At 46.5% G+C, this 13,816-nt stretch overlaps 1 long non-coding RNA gene across 1 annotated transcript; it reads left to right on the forward strand.

Annotated features, from left to right (window-relative positions):
• The first annotated feature begins 7,677 nt into the window (after positions 1–7,677).
• Positions 7,678–12,016, forward strand: LOC120095984 (uncharacterized). The gene is made up of 3 exons (XR_005491998.2): positions 7,678–7,977; positions 8,205–8,315; positions 10,994–12,016. It is a non-coding gene; the product is annotated as an uncharacterized LOC120095984 (long non-coding RNA).
• The last annotated feature ends 1,800 nt before the right edge of the window (positions 12,017–13,816 follow it).

Genomic DNA, 13,816 nt, shown 5'->3' on the forward strand with positions numbered 1-13,816 from the left:
GGCTCATCCTAGTTTGTTTCCTGTGGTGATAAGAAGATGCCCGAGACTGGGCCATTCATTAGGAATAAAGGTTTATGTGGCTCATGTTTCTGGACAACGGGAATTCCCAAGAACATGGTGCTGAGCCTGGTCAGGGTTTTCACACAGCAGGATAGGGAAACAATGTTGCCTCTGCTGTTTCCTTCTCCCTCTCAGACCTCCTCTAGTCACCTCGGAAGGTTAAAGTATAAAGTCAGAGATATAGTTTCCTCCATAGGAATTTGTGGGGTGATGGGATAGGAAGACACATTTAAACCACTGCCATACTTACATTAAGATTTTTACAAATCTCAGATATCTGGAAATTCACTTTCCCTCCTGGCAAACTGGCTGTGGGGCTAGGATGGAAACTTGGTTTCCACTGACTTCAGGTCAGGCATTGGGTTTCTTTTGTTGAAGGACCCCCAAAGCTGTCCTGAGTCACAGCAGAGTCCTTACATCTCAAAGATGTTAGGGTACAAGCACAAGTATGGTTTTTCTGTTTCAGTTCCTAAGTCCACCCTTAAGGCCAACAGGAGTAGACCTCATTTGTGAGGGCCAAGCCTGTTTGTCCATTCACCTAAGAGGCATTCAGAGGGCTGAGCATGGTCCTGCTTCCTTCCAACTCTCTGAGTCTCAGATCCTGCCTAGCCACTCAGATCCTCATGTTATTTTGTTTTGAGACAGGATCTCATGTAGCCCAGGCTGACTTTAACCTCTGTGTAGCAGAGGATGACCTTGATTTCTGATCCTTCTGCCTCTAGCTCCTGAGTGTTAGGATTACAGGGGAGTACCACCATTGCTGGAAGTCAAACTTGGGGTCCTGTGCATGCCAGACGACATTCTACTAACTAAGTAACTTCCTCTCCCTCCTCCTCCTCCTCCCCTCCTCCCCCTCCTCCCCCTCCTCCTCCTCTCCTCCTCCTCTTCTTTTCCTCCTCCTCCTCTCCTTCTCCTCTTCTTCTCCTCTTCTCTTCCTCCCCTCCTCCTCCTCTTCTTCTCCTTCTCCTTCCCTTTCTTCTCTTCTCCTTTTCCTCCTCCCCCTCCTCCTCTTCTCCTCTTCTTCCTCTTCCTCCTCCTCCCCCCTCCTCCTCTTCTTCTCCTCTTCTCTTTCTCCCCTCCTCCTCATCTTCTCCTTCTCCTTCTCTTTCTTCTCCTTCTCCTCCTCCTCCTCTTCCTTCTCTTCTCCTCCTTCTCTTCCTTCTCTTCTCTTCTTTTCCTCCTCCTCTTCTCTTCCCCTTCCTTCTTCCTCTTCCTTTTCCTCTGCTTCTCCTCCTTCTCTTCTTCTCCTTTTCCTCCTCCTCCCCTCCTCCTCCTCTTCCTTCTCTTCTCCTCCTTCTCTTCTTTCCCTTCTTCTCTTCTTTTCCTCCTCCTCCTCTTCTCTTCCTCCTCCTTCTTCCTCTTCCTCTTCCTCTGCTTCTCCTCCTTCTCTCCTTCTCTTCTTTTCCCCCTCTTCTTCTTCCCCTCTTCTTCCTCCTCTTCTTCTTCCTCCTCCTCCTCCTCTTTCTTCTTCTCCTCTTATTTCCTGTGGTCACCAGGGCCTTCTTTTAGGTTGGAAAAATCAAAATATTACCTTAGACGCCGATGGCCTCAAAGGCTCTAATTGTGTACACTAAACGTACATGTGGAAACAAACACTGGATTCACAGTGGCTTTTATGCAGGGCCCTGGCCTCCTTTGCTGTCCCTCCCCACAGAGATGCAGGTAGTTGAGCTGGATAACAAACATACCTGGTGGAGAGAGGCCCGTAGAAACCACATGGTGCTCTGGTTTTCCGGTTCACCCTGCTGCATCACCCGCAGCACAGTTGCTGTCACCAGAGTCTTTTGTCCCAGTACCTACTGCCCACATCAGACCTGAGGCCGCCTGAGGAGCCACCTGACTCTTCTCATGCAGAATTAGCAAAAGCACAGAACCCAACAGTGAAGAGCATGGCCAACTTCCAGGCCTTCTTGCTCTTCGTGGAAGAAGTAGATTATAATGTGATCGAGGGCACCTGAACCTGGGGACAAGAGACAAGGAAGTTCCTTCAAAGCCAGGGCTTAGATGTCCTGATCCAAGGCTCCTCTCTTCCCTTGCCTGCCACAGAGGCTAGATGCTTTGCCTCTCATCAATGGTGTATCCGATTAGCTTGAGTCAGTGTGCTGAGAAAACATAGATATCTATGGTGATCTCCTTCTCTCCTTCTCTTCCTCCTTCCTTTCTTCCTCTCATCTTTTTTGGCACTGACTTTGTTATCCCATAGGCTGCCCTTAAACACACCATGCTTCTGCTTCTTCTTTGCAAGCACCAAGGCCACGGGCGTGCGATACCACGTGACAGCTTGAGACCGCGTTGTGTGAGCCCCACTCTCCACCTAGCACTGGCCATAGAGTAGGTCCTAAAGTCCACGAGGGCAGAGATGATTTCCTTGTTTACTTATATATTACCAGTGTCTGGCACGAAGGATTAAGGGCTGGAGCCTGCAGCAGACACTCAATAAATGTTTGTTGAATGAATAAATAAAAGCTCAGGCGCAGCTAATGGTAAACACAAGCAAAGGAAACACCAAGGAAGAATCTGTTTGGACCAAAATACCCTTTTAAAATGTCGAGAATCCCCTCTTGTTCCTAAACCAAGAGATAGATAACTAATAAGTTGGGACATATCACAAGACCGTCCTTGATTCTGCACAGAGGTTTGCAACCTTACCAGATGGATTCTAGAAAATATGCCGGAGAGGCCAAAATCCAGACACACCTTTCCTGAAGAAGCCCCTTCTCCATCCTGATTCTGGAAGAACCGCGCAACTTCGACTGAGGAAATGGTTCATTCAGCAAGGAGCTTGCAGGGCAAAAATGAAGGCCTGGGTTCGAGCCTGTGTAAAAACCCGAGTGAAAAAGCCAGCTGTGGTAGCTTGCGCTTTTAATCCCAACGCAGAGCAAGAGGAGAGAGGCAGATTCCTGAGGCTTGCTGGCCAGCCGGCCTAGTCCAACAGGGAGCTCTAGGTTCAGTGAGAGACCCCATCTCAAAAACACAGGGTGACAGACACCACCTCGGGCTTCCACACACAATCGTACACATGTGCAGAAGCCCCTGCAGACATGACCGTGCACACACATTCCTATGCATAGGCACACCTTCCTTTTGCACGTATCCCCATTACATCTTCCCATCTCCTAATGCACGTGCTCCCAGCGCTGTGTTGTTCAGACAGCCCAGTTCTTCAGTGACTCAGTCGGTGCTTTCTGTGGGTTCCCAATGAGATTTCTGCTTCCCCTGCCCTGATGAAGTTCTCCTCCTTCACTAGATAGCTAGGGAACCAATAGGATGTCTCGAATATAATCCCATGTGACCCTAAGACTTGGTCATAAGACTTCCCCCTTGCTTTTTTGCTGCTGGGTTCAGGGGCTGTCTTATGGGGAGAATTCTGAAGCTTCCCCCCTTGTCAAACTCCATGCAGGGGAAGAGCCGAAGCCTCCTGCTGGGGCTGTAGGGAATGAGGTGCCTAGGAAGTGACTCCTCCAGGCCTGATTGTGTCTCAAGAGCATTCTTAACCTCAACACAGCTAAGTCACCCCCGAGGTACCGCCTCCCCAAGTGAGTTAATAAGCAGTGTCTTAAATAATTTAAAATTATTTTCATTTTGTGTTTATATGTATGTACCTGCATAAGTTTATGTGCACTGTGCACGCAGGTGCCTGAGGAGACCAGAGGGCACCAGGTCTCCTGGGAGTGAAGTTACAGTTGGTTGTGTACTGGGAACCCAGCTCCCGTCCTCTGCAAAAACAGTAAGTGCTCATAGCCACTGAGCCATCTCTCCAGTTCTCATACACATTTCTCTTATCCAGTTCGTGTTCTGCAGTAGATGGAGCCGAGGGTCTCGTGCATATCAAGCAAACTTGGCTGGGACTCATTAGGTAGTCTAAGCTGGCTTCAAACTTGGGATTCTCCTGCCTCAGTTTCCAGGGTGCTAGGACTGCAGGTGTATATACCCACATGCCTGGTTTTGCTTTTAAGTCGATATTTTTTGAGGGGATTTATTAAGGATGAAAACAGTAGTCTTTTGTCTGTTTGTTGGTCTCCAGAGAGACTGAGAAACCAAACGAGTGCATTGGTCTATAGACCAATAGGATCTAGACTTGCTAAAGTTTAGACCAATAGGATCCTCTCTCTCTGAACCTCAGATTCCCAATCTGTAAAGTGGGAAATGGCGGCTGGACTGCTATTATAGAGGGCATCGGACCAGAGCTGGCAGCCATGAGGGAGGGGCCAGTGGGAAACACAGGCAAAGCACTGGGCAGAAGGTTTGGTAGGATCACAATGAATGCTATAACATATGGGACAGAGCAGTCGCAGTGGGCAACAGCAATGGCACCCAATCACCCCCTGGAAGAGGTAGTTGTCAAAGTCAGCAGTTCCAGGTTTGAGACTAACAGCCTCAGAGCTGCAGGAATCTCTCATTTCAGTGTGTGTGAGAGCGAGGCAAAGATGTGAGTACTTGGCTGGGAGCAAAATGAAGGCTGGTCCTGCAAGGGGTGAGGGGAGACCCCACAGGGTGGTAGTCATTGGATATACAGATATATGAAAGTCTCTCACTCTTTCTCAACACTGTTTACTTCCTCTCTCTCTCTCCCCCACCCAGACTCCCTTTCTTATTGGACAGCAAGGCTCCCGCAGTCCAGGTTGACCTCAAATGTGCAAGGATGACCTTGAACTCTTAGTCCTCTGCCTTCACCATCTGGGTGCTGGGATAACAGACAGGAATCATCAGTACGCCAGGTTTATGCTGGGGAGGGCGGGGAGCAGGGTTTTGTGCGTGCTAGCTAAGCGTCTCCTAGCTAAACAACATCCACAGCCACTGGCCTCTCTTTAGAGTGTGTTTGTGGCCTGTTACCCCCGGTTTAGGAGCTAAGGAAGCAGCCTTGAGTTAAATGATAAACCTTCACTACCCTTTCCTCTGCCTATGGCCTTGGATGCTTAGTCTGCCTGGAGCTCAGCCTCCCTGTTCTTAACGGGTCTTTAGCACTTGAACAAGACCGAGTTTAGTCCTAAATCTGACCCTAGCAGACACTTTCTGGGTGCCGTGCGTGTTACCATGGTTACCCGCTTTTATGATTTGAGGCTCGGAGCTAGTTCCTCTCTTCTGGAAAGGTTCTGTTCCCGTGGAAAAAAAATGGCTCCAGGAGAGATGAATCCAAGTTTCCCTTCCCACACATCCCCAGCACAGGGCCCTTCTGGACTTCAAAGGGAAGCCCCACCAGGAAGCTGGACATGCTGTAAGTTCAGCACGGGAGAGATGGGAGCTGGCTTCAAGGGCTGTTGAGCAGCTGTTTGACATCACACCAGGGTGGCCGAGGCTTTGGGGCCCCAGCCTGTTTACTCCTTGCAGATAACATCTCGAGTGGACCATGGGGAAGGATTGGGAGGATGCTCAGGGTCAATGTCCACCTTTGTAGTTGTTTAAATATCGATAATAAGGCATGTGAGGCGGCCTGGCCCGGGTGAGGAGCCAGCGATGTGTTTGGAGATATCGGCACACGTTCGCTAGGCAACTTCAGTCGGGGGTTGGGGGGTGGGGTGGGGGCGTCTGCAGTCTCTTAGCAGAGCTCAGCCATCATTCTTCTACTTGAGAAGGAGCTTGGTAACTCCTCATTAACAGCCTCCCTTGCTCCAAACGCTTTCTGACACAGCAGAATGGCTCTCCATCTGTATCGAATAAGCCACGAATTCACCAGGAGGCTATGCTTTCTAACCAGGCGCGATGGGAACAAGATGCTAATTGGCTTTCAGGAAACAAGCCTTTTCATGGAGGAAGATGTTATGGAAACAACCGAGGGAAACAGCAAACCAGAACAATGGCTCTCCTTAACTGCAGGTTCTCCCAGAGTGTATTATAGGCTTATGTGCACTTCAGCTTGCTCTCCCTGAGAAAGTTCCAGGAAGCCATATGTCTGCTGTTATGAACCATGGGATAGTTTGTGGAGCCCAATGTGAGAGAAGCCTTATTAGGGAGACAGTTTGGCAAAGGTCGTGTAGGAAATAAAGTAGGGGGGGCCCTGGACCATGCGTATAGTGTGTAGTAAATTTGGCACAGGGTTTGGGGACACTACTCCCTCAGCACTGAAGGGGCTGAATATCAAAGTTATCACCAAGTCTAGAAATTGATGATTCTTCTTGGTTGCTGCCATGTATTCTTTCGTTAATGATTCTTATTAGCAAAGTACTAACCATCCATAGCAAGGAATTTCAGCCTGAGAGTTTTATCTGTGCACATAATGCACATAAAGTATTTTGATCTTCACACCTTTCACCCTGGGTCATCTTGTGTTTCTTTGCACTCTCATGAGTTGTCTTCCCCTTCCTAGCTGGTTTGACTTCGACTGCCAGTATGTGTGTGTGTGTGTGTGTGTGTGTGTGTGTGTGTGTGGTCTGCCTGTCTGCCTGTCTGTCTGTCTGTCTGTGTTTCGTTAGGGTCATTTATAGAGTGTGGGTGACAGTTTGTTTCCAGGAGCATGGGCACCTTGCCAGTGGCTATACCACTGAAGACGATCTCTCCCCCTCTCTCCTTCCCGCCCCCTTTCTCTCATCAACCATTAACTGATTACAAACCCTCACGGAACCGTGGCACCCCAAGATTGCCTCCTACTTCCCACACGGGTGCTCACGAGACCAATCTCGTGGGATTTAATTCAAAGCAATGAGTTTGCGTCGAACCCGTCATTCAGTGTTTCATTAAGCGTTGTCTTGTTTGTTTGGGAATCTGTGATTCTTGTTCAAATGTTGTCACGGAGGAAGTGGGCAAACGAGAGAAGAGTCGGAGGAAAAGACATCTCATATCCACAGCAGTGTAGTGGTTATGATTCACTTCCTAGCAAATAGCAAAGCCCGGTTTCCCTTGCCTTTCCTTCTGGCTCCCTCGAAAGACCCCAGCAAGCCACGGGATTCTCTGGAAAGTCAAATAATGTCCAAGGAATCCCCAGATGTGTGTTTAGTCTTGTAGAAGAAATGTTCTACCCTGCATGATCAATCTTCACGATTGGTGGTGATGGGGTGGGGAGGGGAACACCTGACTGAATCCAGAGCTGGATCTATAACCATCAATCCTGAGACTAATGTGTCACCTGCCGTTGTGTGTGATTCACTGATGAGCTGTGCTGATACCAGTGGGCTGGGTGGAGTCACATCTATTTCAACCCCTTAACATTTCTTAGCAACACACTTAGCAACTTGATAGAGTGGCCCAGAGATTCGGGGGCATTGAGAAGGGCAAAGTGAAGAGGGCACCCCAGCTTCAAGGAGGAAGCCAGGGTCACACCTCCCATTCTTAGATTTAGCTCTTCATGATAAAAACTCATCATTCTAAACGGGGAGACCAGCTCTTAGTGACTCACTGCTGTCTCTTCTCCTTCCCTCTCTCTTTCTCTCTCTAACAAAACAACAATGTAATCAGACCCAGTGATGTGTCTCCACAAGAGGCATAAACTCAAGACATTTGGTTGATTCATTGTTTCCATGAGAGACAGATCTGAGGGGCCAAAGAGATATTTACAAACATTCTGAGCGCTCAGTGCTGCCAAGGCTGTTTAGATGTAAATAAATGTTCTCATCTCTCCGCCCTCTCCCTCTTCCCACCCTCATCCACCCTGCTCTGAGCCAGATTGTTGTCTTATAAGTAGAAGTCTCTAGGCCAGTGGTTCCCAAACTTCCTAATGCTGCAACCCTTTAATACAGTTCCTCCTGTTGTGGTGACCCCCAAATGCAAAATTATTTTGTTGCTATGTTATAACAGTGATGAGGAATCAAGATAAGGAACCTTGAGAAGACAGCTCTCTTCTCAAACCCTTCTGGGATCTAAAGAATGAGGAATTATGACCTCTGTTTGTTTTTGATTTTGTTTTTGTTTTGTTTTATCTTCTAAGGTTTGGGGAATTTCCCAAGAGGGAAAGTAATTCACATTTTGGAAGGAAATTGACAGCAGGTAAGATGAGTTTCCAATATTACCTCCTCAGCTTAAGGACTCCAAGTTATTTGGCGGGGTGTCTTCCAGCCCCCACCTTGTTATTTCTCTGAAATGATAATAATCACCGTTGACCGAGCACTTGAGAAGTGCTTTATTAAACCTTAGCTTGATCCTGGAGTGACAGAGAGGCCACGGGGCTTCAGAAATCAGGTCTTAGCCACACCTTCTATATCTTTGTCTTGCAGGGTTTTTGCCCAGTGAAAATGTGGAGTGTGTAAGGGGAGACCGACTGTCTTTGAGGTAGGATGTGGGACAGTTGCTGGAGGAGCAGTTCCAGGTAGCTCTAGTGTGAGCATGTGAGTCATCCTTTGATTACATGGTGGGGGATTGTACTGGGTGGTAGTTTTGAATCTTGGAGTTCTCTTGGGCTTGGACTTTCATTTTCCCCCTCTATCGTCTTTCCGGTATTTTTGTCTTTGTCATTTTTCTAGGTACTTCACCACCAAATATGTATTTCCATCAGTGGAAAGAGGAAAGTGGCAGTGGGATAGACAATTCCTTTCCCTCTAAGAATATGTACTAGAAATAACAAAAAAATTGTCACTGTTCCATTGGCCAGAACTTTATCTCATATTCCCCACCTAGCTGCAGGAGAGTCTGAAATAGGCAGCCCAGCTAAAATTCCATCATTCCATCAAAGAGGGGAAGCAGATGCTAGAGTCCAGTTGTGTGGTTCGACTTAAAGGTGACTTTCCAAATTACTAATTGAAATGATTTTCCACATCCTATCCCACCAATATTTGAATTCCCAACTTGAGACAATTTGATGTCTTCAGTTCAGATTGCCGCTGAGGACAAGAGAGGTGAAGCGGTTTGTTCTAGATATCCACAAGAGTGGGTTATGGGGGGCACGAGGTTGGATTGGGTATTAATTTTACAAATGACCATCTAATTATGAATATTTCGGCATTCAAATGGGTTTTTGCTTCTGTAGACAACATTGTTACCATGGTAGCGAATAGATTCTCATGTAATGGAGACTTCTATACATACATATGCCCTGTTTGGTGCTCAGTGCTGTTTGATGGCTAGGAATGACTGTGAGTAATAGTTCCTAAATTTTGACATCAGCATGGTTCTAGCGAGTCTCAATTAAATAATTCGCACGACGTGTTAAAAAGAAAACGAGAGGACCCTAGATCCCGGAGAGTCAATAAACAATAACACCGACTGTTCTCCCATGGGCAAAGACTCTGTGTCACTGAAGCGAAGAGGAACTGTGTGGGAGACGGTGGATGATAGTCATTAAAGAACCAGAAACAGAGTTTTGTTTCTGCTGCTCGAGCCTGGGCAGTTTGTAATGGAAGGCTCCTCCTGATTCTGGAGTCTGGGAAGTCCAAGGCAAGGTGCTGACCTCTGGTGAGGGACTTCATGCTGCAGCATGAAGGAAACCTTTGACATCCACATGCTTGCATACTCACACGTATGCGCAATCTCCCATACATGAGCATGCACATCCATTTCTAATTACTTCCTTGGAAAAGCTCCACCTCCAAGTGCCTGAACTCGGAGACCATGCAACAGGTCCCCCACTCACTGACAACTCACTATCTGACTTCGAATGTGAAAGCCACCATCCTCACAATATGCCAACATTTACCCATGAACCCATTACACACGAACATCTCCATTGCCAAAAATGTTAGAACCACCCGGCAGGACACCCATGCCTCAGTAGGACTCTTCCCTCCAGACTGCCAGATGCCGTGGGCATCCAATTGCATCATGCAAATACGGAGCAGATGGGTTGTAGCGAGGAACTGCAGATCTCACAGAGGAGGTAACGTTTCAGAAGTGGATGGAAATGTTGACAGAGAAGGCTGTAATCCCAGGCAAAACCTCTGAAGGAAGATGGGGGCAGATGGGCGGTGGCAGGTCTATCTAAGGGCAGGTGCTTCAAAGGAGGAATGATTTGTGTATGAAAGGATTAAGAGAAGACGCCCTTAGGAAAATTGAGGAGGCCTTCCAACATCTCACAGAAATTGCCTCTCCCCTAATCCCGCGGCAGAAAGTCCAACGCTAGGGAAAATGTGTCATATCATATAATTTATGTTCGCAGGTATTCTCAGACGACTTGTCAAAACTTGATAAGCTTTGTTCACTCTTAAGAATTAACGGGCTGTTGACATGATAGCCCGGCTGTAGTTAGGTATATAAAAAAAGTAAAAAAAAAAAAAAACTTAAAAAAATCATTTCAGTTTGAAGAGTTTCAACCCCCTGGCGTCTCTTGGATGTTTTATTAGATTGTGAGGTTTACTGAATATTCTTTCTTCGGAGGGATGTCAGAGGTCTTGACTTGCCTATTAGAGGCTTGGCTACAGCTGGCTGCAAAATATGGTGGAGGAAGGGAAGATGTGATGGTGGGATGTTCCAACTCGGCAGCCTCTTGGTGCAGTGTGGTTATAAGGACACCATTCTTATTTAAGTAACAATTGGCGTGAACGGAAGTTCTATCATTTACAGGTGTACTACACCAAACGCTTTCCCTGGGGTGTATCTTCCAGTCTCAGAAGAACCTAGAAAGTATTAACAGTTTCTACCTCACCCCCAAATAACAATTGGATATACTGACCATTGGATACAGTTAAATGTTTTGCTATGGAGGGTAAACGATACATCTTTTGAGAGACTCCATGCCTTTCTCTGGTGGAAAAATTAAAAAGGTCTTTGAAACTTCTAAAGCAAGCCTTTAGCATGTTTGTACAGGGTTTGCTTTTCTGATGGATAGCCTTTTGGTTAGTGTTACCGAACCACGTCCTCAGCTCGCTCTCAAGACATTGTCTGAATCCATCTGTAACAAAAAGTAAACAGAGTCATGGCTCTCATTACCTATACATGGCAAAGCTGGGACCTGCCGTGGGTCAGTCAATGCATCGACTCACGATTAGAAGTTCTGTTGAGAATTCAGCTCTTGAGACCCCGAGGACACCTCTTAACCCCATTTGTGTTCCCTGAAATTTTTAATTTTTCACAGAGCAGTACTGATCCGCCATGAAGGGTCAAGATGGCATGATAAACTTCGGACAGAGCCAGGACGGAAATGCAGCATCCTTCGAGTTCCAGGATGCCGTCTTCCCCACTGCCTAGCCTGTAGATACTGGGCTGTCAGGCTGGCTCTGCCTTTGAGGGCTCAACATCCCTACTGCTGATGGTTTCCTTATGTATGGCCCAGGCCTGGCAAATGCAGTTACTGGTGACATTGTGACCAGGGCTGAACTTATTTACAGTAACTACCCCCACTTCTCCAGTAAGGCACTCCTGGGTAATTGAGTGGACCAGGCAAGAATTAGATCTGGGCCCATGATCTATACAGCCTGCCCGGAGCTTAATCTTCGTCAATTATCTCTAGCTATCATGCTCCTCTTGCAAGAGGCATCCCGTGAGGCCTTCAGAAGGCCAACCCAAGGGGCAGCTTCAGATCCATTCAGAAGAGGACCAAGGAGCAGCGCTGCCTGTCGCCCCAAAGCAAGAACCACCTTGTGTGGTCTCAGACGTTATTTACATGAGTTCAGCATGCCCTTCACCCTCAGCTAGATCTTCCAGCCCTGATCTACAGAGGAAAGGCCTCTTTTCTCTTCATCAATGGATACATCTATGTAGCTGGATACATCTACGTAGATGGATACATCAAGGATCACAGGGACCGTGCCTGGCTCACCTCTCTGTCAGGCACACATTACCCAGTGCCCAGCATTGTCAAACTGCAATCAAGGGACAGACAACAAAGTCTTCCACCTAGGTTCCTTTAGCCCCATTTCCTATGTCACTTTGACTCTCTGTAATTTGGTCGTGTCTGGGAAAAGTGGGATGTGTTTGTTCTGGAGTGGGCTTGGAAGCAAGGTCTCTGTGCAAAAAGAAAAGAAAACAAAAACAAAAAACCCAAACCTTGTATCTAATGAGAATACTCTTGTACTCCTCGGGAGAGTCTAACCGTTTGATGAGTGTGTTCAACGCTTTAGCTATTTGGCAATAAAAATAATTTTTGTTTCTCTTTCGAAACCACTTTATGGAGGTGAATGCTTGAGAACCCGGGTTTACTTCATGCATACATCTTTGTAAGCTCAGGAAAAGTGTGTCTCCCTATGAGGCCATCACCCCAAGTCCAGGAACATGTCCCCATCTTCAAAAGCTCTCGGCTCCACCACCCAGTGATTATTGTTATAAGAACATGTAGCATAAAATCTGTCCAGTCAGCAACATTTTGGTATGGAAGGCCCCCCATTATTTATGATTTGAGCACTTCAATAGATGCACATGTTTCATTTTCATAATCTCTAAGTCCTACTCCCCCAACTTCAACTCCAGGACCCTCCTTCCCACCACCATGACACCCTTCCAAGTTCATCCTTTTTCTTCTTAAAAATTCACCACGCCCAATTTGTATTATGTGCATGCTCACTGGCGTGGGACCAACTGCTGGAGAACAGGAAACCTACCGGTGGTCTCACCCCCGAGAAATCTGGCTCTCCTACCCTCGGCAGCCATTTACTGCCTGTAGCCCCTCAGCTGGAGGTGAGACCCATGCTGTGTGTTAAAGCTCCAGAGTTTATTTGTCTTGCTGAGGAATACTTCAAATCTTTATGCTTCTTTTGTTCTCCTTTGGCAACTACATTTTTCACTCTGCCTATCACTGGCCTCTTCTTGGGGTGTTTATCTTTCTGAGATTGAGCGTGTCCTTAAGGTACATCCATAGGTTGCAAACAATGAAATTTTCTTCTTTTTCATGGAATAATATCCCATCTCATACCTGTACCATATATATGGCATACAGGGTCTCACTATATAGCCTTTCTGGCCTGGAACTCAGTGTGTAGACCAGGCTGGTCTCAAACTGAACAGAAATTTCTGGATACTCAGTGCTAGGATTAAACACATGTGCCACCATACCTGGCCTAATATTTTGTTTTAAATTACTTTTACTTATTTGAAAGTAAGCAAATTGCATAATACATATCCTCATTAACACAACAACTATATGCTAATTGGTTTGACCTAGTTATCTAAAATGTATACATATGCTAGGATCTCACACCATGTACCATAACTATATATGTATACACACATATACATATACATGTATACATATACATATATATGCATATATACATATACATATACATATAACATGTTTTCTTTATCCATCCATCCACCATCCATCCATCATCGATCCATCAATCCATCCTTGAACATGTAGGTGGCTTCCATATCTTAGCCTTCCTGAATAACTACAACTGGTTTGGAAGTGTGGAAAGGTCTCCGAGAGTCCGATTTCAATTACTTTTGGTTGCAGAGGAAATGGAGTAGATCATGTGGTAGTTAGCATTAAGGTTAGGGGTAGGGTTGTTAGGGTTGATCCTATGACATTTTCTGTAATGACTTTCAGTTCAAAGGGTCGGCTGGGTTAGGGTTGGGATTGAGCTGAGTTAGGCTGGACTGGGTAAGGGTTAGGGTTAGGATTGGATGGAGTTTGGGTTGCATTGAGTTGGGTTAGTAAGATTAGGATTAGAGTTGAGTAATTTGGGTTGTAATGAGTTGGTTTAGGGGTAGGTTTGGGTTGGGTTACGGTAAGATTAGGGCCGGGACTTGGGTTAGGTTTGTGTTGTGTTGTGTTGGGTTAGGGTCGTGTTGGCTGTGTTACAGACAGTGGTAAGGTTCTGGTTAGGGTCGAGTGTGTTATGTTGGGTTGGACGAGGGTCAGGTTTGGTTAAGGTTAGTGACAAGTTTAGGGTTAGCGTTGAGTGACCTGGATTGGATTGACTTGGTTTAGATTTCTATTTCGGTTGGGTCGCATTAAGAT

Source organism: Rattus norvegicus, chromosome 12 (assembly GCF_036323735.1).
Source record: "Rattus norvegicus strain BN/NHsdMcwi chromosome 12, GRCr8, whole genome shotgun sequence".
Taxonomy (NCBI): Eukaryota; Metazoa; Chordata; class Mammalia; order Rodentia; family Muridae; genus Rattus; species Rattus norvegicus.